General features: G+C 48.1%; 1 protein-coding gene across 2 annotated transcripts in view; it reads right to left on the minus strand.

Annotated features, from left to right (window-relative positions):
* The window catches only part of EFR3B (EFR3 homolog B), a 166,515-nt gene extending 148,539 nt beyond the window's left edge, over window positions 1-17,976 (minus strand). The window contains exon 1 of one of the 2 annotated variants that reach the window (XM_065590096.1): window positions 17,841-17,976. The gene's annotated coding sequence lies outside the window, so the exon portion shown is untranslated. The remainder of the gene's footprint in view (window positions 1-17,840) is intronic. The other variant, XM_042848868.2, reaches the window with a different exon arrangement.
* Window positions 17,977-17,986: the final 10 nt, after the last annotated feature.

The raw sequence follows: 17,986 nt of genomic DNA on the forward strand, positions 1-17,986 counted from the left end.
CAGCAACCTTTCAGAAGTGGTGTGCCGAGTCTTCATTTATTCACTCTGATTTAAGGTTTCGTGTGCCAGTAATACATTTTAACGTTTTTAGAAGGTCTCTTTCTCTAAGTCTATAATATAGAACTAAACTATTGTTGTATGTAAAGTAAATAAGGTTTTTAAAATGTTTAAGAAGCTTCATTTAAAATTAAATTTAAATGCAGAGCCCCCTGGACCAGTGGCCAGGACCCAGGCAGTGTGAGTACCACTGAAAATCAGCTCTCGTGCCGCCTTTGGCACGTGTGCCATAGGTTACCTACCCCTGGACTATCGTGGTCATCTGGTCTGACTTACTGCACATTGCAGGCCACAGAACCTCACCCACCCACTCCTGTGATAGACCCTGTATCCTGATGTCCTCAAATCATGTTTTAAAGACTTCAAGTTACAGAGAATCCCCCATTTACACTAGTTTAAACCATGCTCCATACTGCAGAGGAGGCATAAAAAAGCCACACAGCCAGAATCGAAACCCTCTTGTTACAAAAATGTCCACTATCTTTTGAGCTAGAGAAGAATCCAGTCTGGGTCTGACATGATTAGCTGTTCTGATTACATCCAGGAGAGGGCAGCACACACATGTATCCTATATAACTTAGAGAATTTTTCACTTGACCAGAGCTCAAAGAGCCGGGATTGTAATAACCCCTATAGCTGAGGTGACGTACTCTGACAGTCCCTCGATTTCTACAGCAGGGAACCAGATGCCGCAAAGGGCCTTCAATTCTGGATCTCTTTTCTCCTAGTCTCACAGACAACAGTCCTCAAACTTGTTTGGATTTTCAGGGCTAATGACTCAGGCTTTTGGCTACAAGCAGGTCTCAGGGGCTGGGCAGTTGAGTTTCTTGGTGGACTAATTAAGTTCCCTTGAATCTGGGCATTCATTGGTGCGAGTTGAAGATGCACATGTGTCTAGAAAACGTGACAGCACGTTATACAAATGAAAGCAATACAATTATACATTAAAGATCATCTAGATTTGAATGCGCTTCACACATCTCAACACCCCTGGGAGATAGATCTGTATTAACATCCCAGTTTAGAGGTGGGGAAACTGAGGCACATAGGTATGCATCTGACTCACAGCAAGTCAATGTCAAATCTGAGAACAGAACGCAAGAGTCCCAATTCCCAGAATCCCGTGCTTTCACCAACAGACCCTATTCACTCCCTCAACTAAGTGGACCTATAGCAAGTTCCTGTTGATACCTCAGTGACAGGCCATGGGCCTGTTTAGGGTATCCCTAGTAGGAATGCAATCACAGGATTGGGGCACCTGTTTCCATGTGGGATGCTGCTGCACACTTTCTTGTGACATTGCACATGGACACAAGCAGGAGCCCTCCCTGGCTTGTGTGTCACAATGCAGCACCACCAGGTCCCAAATGAACTCGGGGTTCACCCAGCCTGCAAGCTGCCTAAGAACCACCTCCACTTCGGGACATCCCTCTCCTCAGACTCGAGTGCCACATACAGAGGTCAGAGCCGGAGTGCGCAAGTTCTGAGAAGCCAGAAGAGATGTCCTAATGGGCTACGCCTTCGCTTTGGAGTCCCTGCATTCCACAGAAGCACAGGCTCAAATCAGCCAACTCAGCCCTTCAGCCATGTGAGGCAGATCAATCAAGCTCTATGCCCTGTACTGCAGGAAGGTCCTTTTGAATGAGACCTTTGAAACCAAGGTTCTGCATGGCCATTAAAGAGCCTATGGTGCTTTCTGCAAGAGCAACATTTGCTCAGTGTCTAAACCTTAAACCCTCTTCTCTCAGCTGTGCTCTGTGCCTGGCTACAACGCTGCACCCCAGAGGTAGCTGCATTTCAGTAGTGCCCTGTGTATACAGAGAGAAATCTGATACATGGCATATATGCTTAATTTAAAGATTATCTGGAACCTCTCCAGGAGTGAGTTCTGCTCTCTCAGCCAGTCAGTTAAATCTTTACCCATGCAAAGGAAGAAATTCATCCCTCTTCTCTGATGTGCTTCGGGGGCTAGCAGGTTCCCCAAGGGAACATAGCCCTGGAACAGGTCCTGGACTTTAAATGTATTTACTGTATACACCACTTTAGAGTTGCCCTAAATTATTATTTGCATCCTTCTTAAGCCATTCACACAAGGGAAAATGAAACTGAACAGAAAGCCGTCCTTGATTTACAGCTGCAGGCCACGATAATTACATCAAACAGAAGATGTGTCTTCAGTAATGAGCTCTGTAGGGCATGTAATCTGTAAGCCTGTGCATACTGGACTAGATGCTGAGCTGGGGCATCAGTGTCGCTTTAATGAAGAGAATGGAGTTACACCGATTTACCCTAGCTGCAGATCTAACTTCACAATCTGTCAATGATTCAGTATCAAAACTGAAGGGAAGAGGGGTTGTAATTATTTTAGAAACAAAATCCAGTTTCTGTTTTGGTTCGCCCCACTCTCCTTAGATTTCACTTTGGAATTAAAGTGAAACTGATCTGAAACAGACAATAATTCGGGGCTTTGCATAGTTTTCTATTCAGGGACGAACGGGAGATCACCTCTCTGCTCTCTCTTTCTTGTGACAGAACTTTTATCAGAGTACTGGCTGGTTTTATTTCAAACATGCCAAGCGATGGAGCTCAAGTGTAAAGATTATTTGGATCTCAGAAAGTTCCTGCTGGATGCATCTGTCCTGACCTCTGTACTTTTCCATAAGCATTTGCCTCAAACTAAAAAAGAATCCCATCTGGTAAAGACCCTGTGCAGCTGTCTGAAATGCCTGTCGGGAAGAATCTGTTAGAGATTAACACAAGCTATTAATATAACAAATGCTTTCTTAATTAACACGCTGTGCTCGTTGAATCTGAGAACCCTCAGCAGGATTGTTAGGGTTCCCTCCAACCCAGAGAGAGCCCACTGAAAACTCCCAGTTTAAAACCACGTTGTTGTTTTTTAATGAAACGAGACAGACCTCATGCAATTCACGGTAGATGCATATTTATTCCGTCAGCATAAAAAGGCACACGTTGACCAAGATGGAAAAACTGCCGTTCTGAAAGTGGAACACAAAAATCTAGTCCCCAGTCTTGTATCTAATTAGACTTGCTACACTTTTATAGCTGCCCATGGAAAGTAATACCCTCTTCCCAATTAATTTGCCTTCTCGGCCCGTAGCCTCTTGCAAACGTTGACCAAGCCAATCTGAATGTGGTGAAAACACTCACAATGGATACTGAACTGGGTTGGCAGGAGTGTAGGTCTTTAATATTAGACAAAACACTGAATTCAGCTGTCTTGCCTTTTGTCACCTTACTTCCCCAATGTGTTGCAATGAATTGCGATACAGCTCCTTTGCACCCATAGATTTGGGGTAGGAATCTACATCTTCAGTGTCCAGTGCCAGAAGGGAAGGAACGGATTTGGGATTCTGTTCCATGAGCAATGTCTCAACCTCATCTTCCCCCAACTGCCCTTTGTGACCTTAGTGCTGCTCTAGATTTCCGTGTTGGGTAAAATGTGTGCTATGGTTTGATGCAAGTCCCTTGTGGTCAGTGCCAAATTTCAACACACCTATAGTAGCTGGATGCAACTACAGAGACATGCTCTCCCAACATGTTCTAATGAGCGTCATGGGGCATCCATTCTCCTTTCTTCAATCAATCAGCCAGGAGGCTGACGGTGGTTTCTTATCAAGTTGGAGACTTCACCTATCTGTTATTTTTTATGGCTGCACCACTGAAGATGGCTAATTTACAGTCTAAGGAGCAAGTTGCATCTGTCTCTTTTTTTCAGCTCTCTCATTTTTCAAAGGTTGCCCAGCCATCATCTCTTTTATTTCTAGCTAGGGTATTCCTCTCACCCTTAATTCTATCCCAAAATAGAAGGAAGGGAAAAGGCTGGAGACACTTCAGATAGAGTGGAGGTTTAATAGAATAAGGCAACTAGAAACATGCCGTTTTAAGAAGGCTCCACATCAGAGCCCTCACTAAAGGCAAAATTCACCCTGCAAAGGACCAGCACAAGAGCAATTAAGTCCCCCTTAAACAAGGTCTCAAATGGTGTGTAGGGTCTTGTGCTGGCCCCACAACGGGAAGGCGAGAACTAGAACAGGTTGACTATGTAGAGTTGACCCTGAAGATCAGCACCGCCTCTTGTGAATCTAGGGTTTAGATCATCTTTTTAAGTGACTGAGAGGAGAAAAGGGAAGAGGTCAAGTGCTCAAAAAAGACTGACCGAGACCCAAGAGTCAATAGGGCTTTAGATAGAAACAGAAAACCACTTCCTTCAGTCTAAGGCCTTGTCTATATTGGGGCTGTAGCCATCTGTGTAGCTAACCCAGGGGTAGACAAACTACGGCCCGCAGGCTGGATCCGGCTCATCAGGACTTTGGATCTGGCCCGCGGGACTGCCACTGCTGTGACGCTGCAGGCCCCGCGACGCTCCCAGAAGCGGCCGGCACCACGTCCCTGAGGCCCCTGGGGAAGGGGGCAGGGGGCTCCGCGTACTGCCCTCTCCTGCAGGCACCTGCCCCCGCAGCTCCCATTGGCTGGGAACGGGGAACCGCGGCCAATGGAAGCTTCGGGGGAGTTACCCGCAGGCGAGAGCAGCACGCGGAGCCCTCTGCCCCCCCCCCCCCGCCCCCAAGGGCCGCAGGGATGTGGTGCCAGTCGCTTCTGGGAGCGGCACAGTGCAGCGTGGCACGGGGCCAGGGCAGGCAGGCAGGGAGCCTGCCTCGGCCCTGGTGCACGCCTTTGCCACCCTGGAGCCGCACCAGGTAAGCGGCGCCGTGCCGGAGCCCGAACCCCAACCCCCTGCCCTGAGCCCCCTGCTGCACCCCAACCCCCTGCCGCACCCCTCCCGCACCCCAACCCCCTGCCCTGAGACCCTTCCCGCGCTCCACAGCCCTCCCTGCACCCCAACCCCCTGCCCTGAGCCCCCTCCCACACTCCACACCCCTCCCTGAACCCCAACCCCCTGCCCTGAGCCCCCTCGGTCAGCCTGCATCCCAACCCCTTGTCCTGAGCCCCTTCCTGAACATCGCACCCCCTCCCACACCCCAACCCCCTGCCCCAGCCCTACATTCATTGCCCTGCATGCAATTTCCCCACCCAGATGTGACCCTCGGGCCAAAAAGTTTGCCCACCCCTGAGCTAAACTGATGTAGCTGCACTAACACAACCTCCGAAGGTAGCCTCGGTGCACCGGCCTGAACCGTGATTGGGACCGATGCACTGAGTTTACACTAACAGATTTATTAGAGCATAAGCTTTCGTGGACTACAGCCCACTTCTTCGGATGCATATCTGAAGTAGTTCCCCGTTCCCAGCCAGTGCTGTAGTCCACGAAAGCTTATGCTCTAATAAATCTGTTAGTCTCTAAGGTGCCACAAGTACTCCTGTTCTTTTTGCGGATACAGACTAACACGGCTGCTACTCTGAAACCTGAGTTTACACTAGGTATCTCCACTGGTGCAGCTGCACAAGTGGCTAAAATTCCCAAGGCTGGCAAGGCTGTGTCTATGCTACAGAGTCTACCCCGGCACCGCTACGTTGGTGTAGTTATGCTGGCATAACCCTGTGATGTAGATGCAGCCTACGCTGACAGAAGGGGGTTTTCTGTCGGTGTAGGAACACCACCTCTCCAAATGATGTTACCTACGTCAGCGTAAGCAACGTTCTTCCATCAACGTAGCTGCGTCACACTGGTGGCTAGGTCAGCAAAGCTCTGCCGGTCAGGAGCGTGGGGCTTTTATACTCTGAACAAGGTAGGGTGGTTGATCAAATGTAGACCAAGCCCAGGGCTTTAGAGCTACAGATTCGGCCACGTTGGTGGATCTGGTTACAACCTGGCTGACCCCGCCCCATCGTTCCATCTCCGAGTGCAGGTGAGTCTGAGGGCTGGTCTACACTGAAAAGTTACATTGGCACAGCTCCGTCTCTCAGGGGTGTGAAAAATCCACACCCCTGAGATGTAACTAAAATGACCTATCCCCTGGGGTACACAGCGCTAGGTGGACAGAGGAATTCTTCCATTGACCTAGCTAGTGCCTCTTGAAGACGTGAATTAACCACCGGGATGGGAGAACCCCTCCCAGCACTGTCGTGTCTACACTGATGCCCTACAACGGTGCACTGTGGCACTGTCACTGTGCCTCTGTAGCGGGGTAAGCGCAGACATAGCGTCATCCTGTCTCTGACCTGGGCTTTAGTGCAGCTCCAAATGAAGTGATGACCTCATCTACAGTGCAAGATGGAAGTGACGTGGAGACACGTGCGTTGGAGCCAGTTCAGCCCACTGTGGTTTGGTCAGACTAGATGATCCTGATGGGCCCTTCTGGCCTCAAAGTCTGTGAGTCTATGAGTGGCACAGATGGGGACCTAAGCCTGTGCTCCTACAAACTACCTTGCTGGCACTTTGATTTTGTCCTGAAACAGGAATTTTTTTAATAAGCCAAGAATTTTAGCCAGTGAGACTCGAGCCTGTTGGGATATTTTCTAAAAGGCCGGTTCTGAAGCGTCACACTCCCCATCTCTCCTAACCATCTGTCTCGGGGCTTCCTGCAGCACCTCGATCAAGCCTCAGCAGCACGGGCCTCCTGTTTGATTCTGCCTCTTGCCCACACCCTCAGCCAGCTCTGCATGTGGCAGTTGTAGATGCCAAGTCATTTTCCTGCCTCAATCTTGTCTCTTACTCCCCTGATATCTCAGACTTCTTTGATCCTGAGCACACGCCACCTGCTCTGCAGCTTGGGCTCCTGGCATCTGCACTGAAGATAATTAGATTGTCCTTCAGACTTTCTTTTTAATGAAGCAAACGTAATGCTGAGACCCAGATAAAGCGAGCGGTTAAAGAACAGGGGCAGCAGAATGCCAGAACAGGTCGGGGTGAAGACAAAACAGTGCAACAAGAAGTCAAAAAGGCATCCAAGGCTGCATGTGTCTGCTGTGGGTCTCTTGCCAGCTCCACCACAAACTTCCCTGTGCGTTTCAGTTTGCGGTGGTATCCGGAACACCCCCCAGAGTCAGCCGCACAGGCCTCAGCTTGGCATGATAAAGGGGGGAATTAATCCTGCCAGAATTCGCTCCAACTCCAGTCCTGATGAGAGTTACTAAACTCCCCTTTGGTATTAGCTGAGGGCCTGGAGAGAGGAGTGGATATTTCCTGGTTTGTTTAGGATTTCCCTTCAGCCAACCCTGCAAGCAGTCACAAATTAACCCTTTCTGTCCTCTCAAACCCATTCCACCCAAGGTTAGGGAAGCAAAAACCTAGCCCATTGGCTGCCTAAGGAACAGGTGCCTAATTCAACAACTAGGCAAAACATTTGAGTGAACAGGTAAAAAGCCTTGGACGCAGTGTCCAAGTGATCCGAGAACCACAACAAAACATATGAGCACATCAGACAAATGAACAGGTTATGAAGAATCATCTGTGTCTCCTTTCCCCCCCTTTCCTTTGATGGCTAGATATTTTCCCTTGTTTAATGTTGCCTGTGCCAGGACTTATCCATCCCATAATAATAATACCTGGGTCTTATCAGTAGATCTCAAAGCACTTTACAAAGGAGATAAGTATCACTGTCACCATTTTTCAGATGGGGAAACTGAGGCACCAGGAGGTGAAATAACTTTCCCGCAGTCTCCCAACAGGCCAGTAGCAGAGCTGGGGATAGAAGCCAGGTGCCAATGCTCTACCCATTAGACCACACTGCCTCCCCCAGGATAATTATTATTGGCCATTGTGCCTGCAGAGGCAGGTGTGTTCCACATTGCTACAGACCACCATACAAATGCAGAGTCTCAAAAAACCAATGAACACACCAGCTGCAGAGGAACAACAAAGCTCTTCTTTACTAAATAGTAGTTACTCCTGGGGGAATTCTGCACCACTGCGCATGTGCAGCATTCATGTGCTGCACAGAATCCCGCCCCCCCACAGAAAATACATTCTGCTGGAAAGGCATTGATGTTACACCTTTCACCCACAAGGGACCACTGTGGCACCAGAACAGAGCAGCTTCTCCTGGGCGGGAGCAGCCCCTGCTGTGGATAGGGAAGTAAAAGAGGCTGCCTTCCTCACAGTGCCCTGCCTGTGGTGTCAGGTCAAGGGGAATGTGATATTGGGGGGATGGACAGCCTGGGGCACATCGGGCTACTGGGGGGGGGTCATAGACTGGGGTTCAGAAGGGCTAGTGGGAGGGATAGACGGGGCGGGGGCTCAATGGGAGTGGGAGTGCAAGGACACATAGGGACGGGGGATGCAGGGCCACATGGGGACAGGAGGTGCAAGGACACATGGAGGTGCAGGGACACATGGGGACAGGGGCAGATGTGTCTGACTGAATGAGAGAGGCTAGGGGTCAGCCAGGTCTGCATGATTGAGGCTCCTTAACAATCCCTCCCTGCCTCCCCCCAAAAAACCTGTTCCATATTTCTCCCACCCACACCCAATAATCCTCCAAGTTCACACCCATACTCCTTCCCACCAATTACTTCCTTCTCCCTCAGATCCTCTGTTACCCCCGGCTCCCCCAAGCCTTTGCACTGTTTCTGAGGGGTGCGGTTAATATGTTTCTGTATTATTGTTTAAATGAATTATTACTCAGAGTTCTGTATTAATATGCCTAGTAAGGAACCTATTTGTCAAAAATCACTTCCTGAATCTTTTTGGTTGTCTGTATTGTTACAGACATAGTTGCTGACAGGTATTTTGAAATAAATTACCAAAATAATTGAAACTGGTGTGATTATATTGTGTTGTTTTGACAAATAAAATGTGCAGAATTTTAAAATATTGTGCGCAAAATTTTAAGTTTTTTTGGCTCAGAATTCCCCCAGGAATAAGTAGCTCTACTCGGAAACACAGTCTTAATTAAGGCTATGATTATGTCATGGAGGTCACGGAATCCGTGACTTCCAGAGACCTCAGTGACATTTTCTGCTCTGGGACTGGAGCTGTCAGCAGGCAGCCCTGCAGCTCCCAGCTGCCAGGCAGCAGGAGTCCCCCAGAGCTCCTAGACCCCATGGGTAGGGGGGTCTCCCGGAGCTCCCAACCCCTACAGGCAGCTGGGGGGACACCGCAGCTCCTAGCTGCCACGGGCAGCAGGGCTCCTTACAGCTGCCCAGATGTGGCAGGCAGCGAGGGGACCCCCCGCAGCAGCCCATGCACAGCGGGCAGCAAGGGGATCCCAGAGCTCCCAGCTGCTGTGGGGGGGCCGAGGGGATCCCAGAGCCTGTCCACTATGGGTGCTGGACCCTCCTCCCTCCCCCATTTTGTCAGGGATATTTTTAGTAAAAATCACGGACGGGTCACGGGCTTCCATGAATTTTTGTTTATCACCCGTGACCCGTCCGTGATTTTTACTAGAAATATCAGGGACAAAATCTGAGCTTTAGTCATAATTATTGAAAATACAACGGACTGTTAAGGTGCCCTGTTTATTCTATATAAAGCCCCAAAGTATATTATAATATGCTTGGGAAACAATCCCAGGATTTGGAACCCCATTTATGGAAGGCCTCCCAAAAAACCAAGGGGTATGAAATGTTCGCACATATTCAGTATTGCTCCAGGAGGACAAAAGCTAAGGAGTCCTGATCTTCCACTGAAATCAATGGCAAACCCCTACTTACTTCCTTGCAGGATAAGGCCAAAGGTAAATAATGTGATACGCTTAAGTGGATCTAGAAAATATTCAGGAAATGAACTGTTGGGAGTAGCTCATTTTGACTGACTGTTCCAAATCTAAAGCAATGATCTCACCTGTTTATACCGGCTAATTAGGGTTGGTAACATGGAAGGCAGATTGAATGAATTATTAATAAAAATGTGCATGACAGATCTGTAAGTTCCACCATGGCTTGACTTCAACCCATGAAGTTTTCTATCTAAAAACTATATGCACTTAAATCTTTATGCACTGAAACCTGGGAAGTTTATAAACTCTCCAGAAAGACGCATGAAGAGTTTATCAGCTCAGCAGAAGAAAGGTTTTCTACTACAAAGTGTACGAAAACCACCGGGTTTGTAAACTCTGCAGTTTCTCAGCCTCACTGTCTCCCTTCCCTCAGATTTATCTCAACCCACAACTGTCAAGATGAATTTCATGTCCCTGGTACACAGATATGGGCTGGAGTGGCAAAGCTCCCATCCAAATCCAGTGTCTTCCCAAGTCCGTGATGTGTCAGGTCCAACGTTTTGCTCTGGCCCAGTTGTCCAGCTGTCAGCAGTGCCGTTTGGATCCAGATCCAACCCTCTTCAATGTTCAATTGTGTCCAGATCTGGGATTTTGTTTCAGGTCCATATCTACATCTAGGTAACCAAAACTGCACTGGCCTCGGATAGGCCTCTGAGGAACACACGTCAGCACCACAGTCACCAATGTTGTAAGTCAGTGAGTGGCCCTCTTCCCTTTGAGTCAGCATCCAGCCCATGGCACTGTGGATAGTGTGGCCTTTTGTCTAAAGACTCAGGATCAGAGCCAGTGCTCCAGCCTAGTCTGATACCCTGTCTCTGACAGTGGCCAGCATTGGATGCTTCAAATGACGGTGCAAGAATCCCAGTAATGGATCATTATGAAATAACCTACCTAGCCCTGGTTGATGAATTCTCCTCATACATTTTTTTATCCTAGCTAATGTAACCATGCATGTTCTATCAAAATGTCTAAGCCTTTTCTGAGTTAAGCTCTTGATAAGTAAAGATCCCATGGCACATTTTGTAAGAGTCAAGGCATTGGAATTTTTTTCAGGACACTGGGGCTAAGTTGGTTCATTATGTTCCAACTCCCTACATTCCTCCTGCAGTGTCAGTTGGATAAGATATTCTTCACTCTCTCTCTCCTGTAGTGCTGCTCTGAGCTATTTAAAGGAGGCTGCCTTCCGACTTGCCAAGTCTCCTTCATTGGGGAAGTGACCCCATTTGGGATTGGTTTTCAGGCAGGATTTTCAAAGTCTCTCCCTCTTGGGAGGACGGATTTTCTTGCGTTCCAATGAGACATTTAAAAATTTCCCTTAAAATTAGGCCCTTCAAATTCCTACCGCTCAACAATGGTGCACATTGCCTCGTGGAGGTAGCTGCATTTCTGAAATGATCCCTGGCATATCCACTCTGTATGCATCCGAAGAAGTGGGCTGTAGTCCACAAAAGCTTATGCTCTAATAAATTTGTTAGTCTCTAAGGTGCCACAAGTACTCCTGTTCTTTCTGGCAGATGTAGGGACTCTCTTCTCGTTTACACTGCTGGGGTCAACTGGGGGAACTCTGCTGAAGCAGTGTAAAACCAGAGTGAGAACACAATCAACCCCATAACTTGTAAAGTCTTGAGAACTTTGATGAAAAGTGCTACACAGGTGTCAGTTATTATTGTACATAACAGGAATATCCCCTCCTAAAATAAACCTGATTTTCCAGTGGAATAGACTGGCCCCACGGGGACTCTATTTCTCTTAAGAGCTGAATTCAATGAGTCCTAATATTGATCCAAACTGAAACCTCAGATCCAACCCCCTGAACTTTAGGCAAGTTCAGATTCAGGCTTCCGGGCCTGAACCCATCTCTATGATGAACTGGAACCTCAGATCCAAGCACTAGGAAAGTCTGGATCTGAACTGCAGGGCACAGGCCCATCTCTCATCCCAAGGCACGTCTGTGTCACAGAAAGCAGCACCTGTTCAGTACCTGATTCATTTCTGCTTTATCATTTAAATGAGCAACTTTGGGCAAGTGTCTTCACGCCTCTGCCTGAGTTTCCCCATATGTTCAACGGGGATAATATTTACTTAGTAACATCATCTAGCATTTCCCAGTGCTGTTCACCCATAGATCTCAACGGGCTTGTAAAAGCAGGTCAGTGTTACCAACCTCATTCTACAAATTACAGTTATGCCTCATTCTACAAATGGCGAATCTGAGGCATAACTGAAGTTAAAAGACTTGCTCCAGGTCACTCAGCAAATCATTGGTAATAAGGAATGTGACCCAGGGACTCCTGACTTCCTGCCTGCTTCTGTATCACATCACTCTCCATCATAGGCTTTAGAGCAACAGTTGTCCTATCAGACATCTCATGGATTATTTGACAGCTGTGTGCAGTCAGCTCTTCCTCAAGGGATCAGTAAACGCCCTCTTATGACCTCTACTCACTGTTCACATGACACCAGGACTGTTTTCTTCAGTCCCCAATTAAGCACCCTTTATGCTGAAACCAATGGGAGTTTTGCCAGAGTAAGGTATGCTCAATAGGCACTTACAACTTTGGTGGAGATGCTCAACAATCCTGTAGCCATACATGGAGCTACAGTGACACCTGGTGGTGCATGTAAGTTCGACTCCGGTTTATGTGGTTTAATCTTAATATAAATTGAAATTACAGTTTATACCGACTCTGGCCCTCAGAGCCTACTTTTTTCCCTCCCTAGCAGCACAGATTTCATTAGTCCTGCTGCCCTCTTGCTTCTCTAACCAATTCAGACATAAGCACAGTGTCAAAGGGCACTGACAAAGCAGCTGAAGCCATACAGGACTGGAAAGATTTCAATCAGTCAGAACAATTGAACTTGCTGAGAAGACGACTCATGAACACCTCCCTCACTGCCTGCAGACTGGCCTCTTTGACCAGCTTGTTTCTATGATGTTCACCCTTCGCTACTCGAGCACAAATACTCTGCCGGTCTACAGCACCTTTCAGTGGAGGTTCTCAAAGCTTCTTACAAACAGGAGCCTCACCACAGCTCTGCAAGACAGGCATTAAAGCCAACAGGGAAACTGAACTACAGAACTGCTGAGGAGGTTAGTTGCAGGGCCAAGAATAGAATCCAGGAATCCTTGCAGTACCCTGAACTAACCATTAGGATGCACTACCTCCCCTGTTTGTTTTTTAAGTGGGACAGTAGACAGACATACCCTCCACCCACTATGGAAGATCCAGGTGGTTAAATATAAGAAGGAAGAGCCTCTCAATAGTGGACGTGGGACATGTAATTCTCCCGTGGGTTCAGAAAAAGTCATCCCCAGACAGAGGAAAGAAGACAGTCGAACATTACCCACAACCAACCTGCACCTGGAAACACAGGTTCTTATTGTAAGGACCTGGCCCAATTCTTGGTAATCCAGTGCATCGCGCTAGGTGGCACTGGTTGTCTGGAGAGATCCTGCCTATGGGAGCTGCTGACCCAGAACAGTGCTGTTAGCTACGTGCTGTGCAACAGTTAATAAAGGTAACCTGTGTGAGATCTCTGACTCTGTGTTGCATTCAAGGAACTATTAGAATTAGGCAGCAGGCAAGCACTGGGCAAGATCTTTCCATTCAGGTAACTGCATATAGCATCCTTCCGCTTGTCCAGCTCTCCTCATGCCCAGGCTAGCCGTCACCAGCACCCTCCGAGGCACTGATGGAGACAGACTGCAACCCCCTTTGTTCGTGACATTGTACCCAAGTTGTTACCTACTTCTGAGTCTGCCTTCCCCAAGGTCTCAGAGGCATGAGACTGAGACTGTCCCCAGGTAATAGGACCTCAGACCCAACTGAGATTTCCTTCTACAAAAGCAGGTTTTGTAACTGGATTGTCAACAGAGAGAATTATAAAACAACCTGATGTGCAAAATATACTTCCCAAGCCAAATACAATGGAAAACGATATTAGGCAGCTGTTAAGCTTAAATTACAAAGCCCTGTAGAACATACCTGCGAATCAGTCACAGCTACAAAAAGCTCCTTCCCTCTCCCAAGGAAGGGTTTAATAGCTAGCAAAATCCCTCCTTCCTTCACAAGAAACCAACTTTATTCTACCAAACATCTACCCTGCTGGCCAAGGAGATAGGTTACCCCATGCCTCATCTTCTGTAGCCATTTGGCCTGACTCGGGCTTCAGCTCAACTCCCCACACGGACAACTATCAGCAACAGCGGCCATCAAGAGAAATCACTGGGGCTGAACTTTTTTATTTGCCTCTTTAGTCTATAAAGGACATGCCAAAGATTAGACTAGACCAGGGATTCTCACAGCACATTTTTGGTGGCCTCCAAGTGCGGCCACCAATCTTGCCGGTGGCCGCACTGACAATTTTTCTGAAAATAATTAATTTTAGGAAAAACAAATAAATATGCACATATACACGTCCAAATCATTCAAATTTATTTATATAGGGTTTTTTTTCAGAATCAATAATAAAAATAATGTACAGTTGTCTCTATTCATTACTGGGCCTAAAGAGACTAGAAACACATATAAGGCCCTTTGCATGTTCTTGTCTTTTTGTTGTTGCTGTTTCTTTTGCTTTTTTCATTGCTTTTTTCAAAGACTTGCTAGCTAGTAAGTCTGCAGCTGTGGAAAGTGCCATTTGTATGTTTATTAATATCACTTTTCACAGCAGACTTACTCAGCCCCGGCAAACTCTGGGACAAATTAAGCCCTGGATGGGGAGGTGGGCAGGGAGGCAGCAGGGCCAAGGGACGATGGTGGGTGTGATGAGCCTGGGGCTGGAGCCTGGAACCATACCTGCCACCACATGGTTGGAGCCCGAAGCCCTGCGGCCAAAGAAGACTCCGGGGGGGGGGGGGGCAGGGCCCAACCCCTGCTGGCGGCCATGGGAGAGGGGCCACTGCTTTGCGCCCCCCCAAATCACAGCCCAGGAGGCTGTGGCTGCAAGAAAAGCCCCTGGTGGCCGTACTGAGAAACGCTGGACTTCAGCAGCAGGAGCTGGTATTTTAACTACAGCATCTAAGCCTGTTCAGAGCCCGTGTGCATAACATGGTGGATAAAGCACTGCTGCTACCTGGTCTTCTAGGAGAACTTACCAACGCCTCAGAAATAAAAACAACGAGGAGTCCTTGTGGCACCTTGGAGACTAACAAATGTATGTATTTAGTCTCTAAGGTGCCACAAGGACTCCTTGTTGTTTTTGCTGATACAAACTAACACGGCTACCACTCTGAAACCTGTCAGAAATAAAAGAAAATACAAAAGCCATTAAGGACACTTCCCAGACAACACCATCAACCAGTTATAAAATAGCCACTTTAAATTGGGCAGAGACAAGCAGCTACTGTGCTAAAGGGTGAATGTCCCTCTACCCCCCGCCCCATGGCTTGCTGGGAAAAAGTTGAGAAGGGTATGTTAGTAGGGACAAAGGGAGTTGTTTCTGTGTAGTTAATATTAAAGGAGGGGTGACCAGAGGCTGCATAAACTAACTAACCAACCCACCCAGGAGTAGATGTCTGTATTCAGGGTTTGTCTACATGAAGAAATTGACTGGAATAGGCTATTCTGCAATTGCTCCCCTGGTGGATGTGCTATTCTGGAATAAAAAGTGATTTTAATTCCACAATAATTACTCTGCTGTGGAAGTGCACTAATTATTCTTGAATAAAGTGACTTTTATTCTAGAATAGTGTCTGCATAGGGAGCTATACCAGTCAACTACCCTGTGAAGATAAGGCCTAAGCAGCCTGCACGTGACTTGTGGTGGTAAAGAAGACAACAAGTATTAGCGAGAAGCTTACCCCTATCCACAGGTGATACAAACAAGAGCTAAATAACTATATCTATGCTAAAGCCCAGAAGGACAGGGCCCAGTAAGATCTAAAGATGCTGGTTAGAGCAGAGATGAAGAACCAAGAGGATGTGTCTTCTTTCTCTCTCCCCCAACCTCTCCACTCCACACGCAATGGATATGACAGAACTTATGCAGACACGGCCACACTGGACAAGGTCAAGCAGTAAGGGAGACTAAAGTAAAGCCCTTTATAGTTATCTAGCTACCACAGAAGGTTTATTCCTAACTGCTGAGTCCGTTGCTTTACCCACAGACCTCACTAAAGAGAATTCAAAGGTTGTGGGCCCACACTCTTGTTAATGCAACATGCTTTTCTGCAAGTCTGCACTTGCTCAGTATTTATTTTTGGTCAAGGATTGGGCATGGAAACCAACACACTAGACGTATATAGTGAGTGTGTTTGGATAGAAAACCACACTTTCAATATAGCTGCCAAGATCTGCACAATTTCTCAAGGGGTGCTTTTTCAAATAAGCCGGGGATCTGGAAGTCACTAGGCTCCCAGTCCATCTGTCCTTTAATTATTTCAATCGTGTTTATCCCCATCCTATCACCCTCATTCACCCAGTCTTCCTTAATTCCCCTCCCTGGCCAAGCTGAGAGACTCTGACTCTGTTGGCTGGAGGTGACATCTTGCTGTACACAGGGTCTGATCCCTTTATCTGCATAGAGTGTGGGTTCCCCAGCCTGCTCTAGGTGCTTGCACCATCCATCTTGGTATTAGTGGGAGCAACTGCCTGGAGGTCCTACTGAGAACAGCACATGCAGGGAGAAGTTGATAGAGCAGCAAATTTTCAGCTACCTGCACATTTCATGCAACCCACAGTCCCGGCTATCAGTCAGGAGTGAAACTGTATGGATGGGTTTCCAAAATCTGGGATAGTTTGGGTCAATCTGGGACTGTCACCAGCTCTTCCCACATCTGACTCCTCAAATAGGGGTCTGTCATTGTCGAAATCAAATTAGGTGCATGGGAACAAGCTGGAAAATCCTCCCTTCCTGCGGTGGTTGATACACTGCAAGATCACAGCTTGATGCATGTTTTTTCTTGAGCAGAGCAGTTCAGAGACATCAGCCACAGAGGCAGGAAAGAGAAGTCACTGACTTTCAGCAAAATAATACTAAAGAAACTAAACTCTTTGTGTCTGTAAGACTCCGTTAAGTACTGGGAGAGTTTTTTGATTCTGTTTCCAAGGCCACATAAGTGTCTCTCATAAGAGAGTTGTGAAATTGTCTGTGTGTCACAAGTGGAAGAGAATAATAATCTTTTCCTATACAGAAAAAAAATCCTTAAAGAATAAAAAAGCTGGACCCATGGTTCATGTCTCAGCATAGCAGACTTCCAGCTCCCAGCACTAAGCATAGAAACACGTATTGCCCAGACCACTCAGTGCTGCTCCTAACCATCTTAATGCTATTCAGTATGCGGACTATTTGTCCACCTCTCATTCCTTTGAGCCAAGGATTTCGAAGGCTACAATCCTGCCATGAGCTCAGCTTTATAAACACTCAATTTAGCCTCTCTTCACCTTGTATCCTTTGCTCTGTTTTACACATGGAAAAACAGGGCTCTGGGAAGTCATTTGCCCAAGATTTCACAGCAGGTCCATGTCAGAGCTGGGACTAGAACCCAGGAGTCCTGACTCCATTCCCCTGCTCTCACCACTGCACTGCCCCGCCCCTGGAGCAGGGAAAAGAACCCAGGAGCCCTGGCGCCACCCCCCTGCTCTCACCACTGCACTGCACTGCCCCGCCCCTGGAGCAGGGAAAAGAACCCAGGAGTCCTGGCGCCACCCCCCAGCCCTCACCACTGCACTGCCCCTGGAGCAGGGAAAAGAACCCAGGAGTCCTGCTGCCACCCCCCAGCCGTCACCACTGCACTGCCCCTGGAGCAGGGAAAAGAACCCAGGAGTCCTGGTGCCAACCCCCTGCTCTCACCTCTGCACTGCCCCGCCCCTGGAGCAGGGAAAAGAACCCAGGAGCCCCTGGGTCCACCCCCTTGCTCTCACCACTGCATTGCCCCGCCCCTGGAGCAGGGAAAAGAACCCAGGAGTCCTGGCGCCACCCCCTTGCTCTCACCACTGCACTGCCCCTGGAGCAGGGAAAAGAACCCAGGAGTCCCGCAGCCTGGTGCCCCGACCTTAGCCTCACCACTAGGCCCCGTGGACCCTCTGCCTTCACCCTCTCTAAACAACAGTGCAGCGCCCCTCCCCCCTCCACTGTTCGCCCTACATCAAAGTGTCAATAAAGTTATTGAAATTGAAAAAAAAATAGAGACCGCTTCACCTCTCGCGAGAACTGATCAACCCGCTCCAACGGACGCTCTCGCGAAAGTGCGAGAGGAATAGGCGGAAGTCTCGCGCGATTTCCCTTTGCCCGCGAGAAGTGGGGGGGAAATCCCGGCTCGGCCTCAGCAGCATGGGGAGCGGTGG

The sequence above is a fragment of the Chrysemys picta genome, chromosome 3 (assembly GCF_011386835.1).
Source record: "Chrysemys picta bellii isolate R12L10 chromosome 3, ASM1138683v2, whole genome shotgun sequence".
Taxonomy (NCBI): domain Eukaryota; kingdom Metazoa; phylum Chordata; order Testudines; family Emydidae; genus Chrysemys; species Chrysemys picta.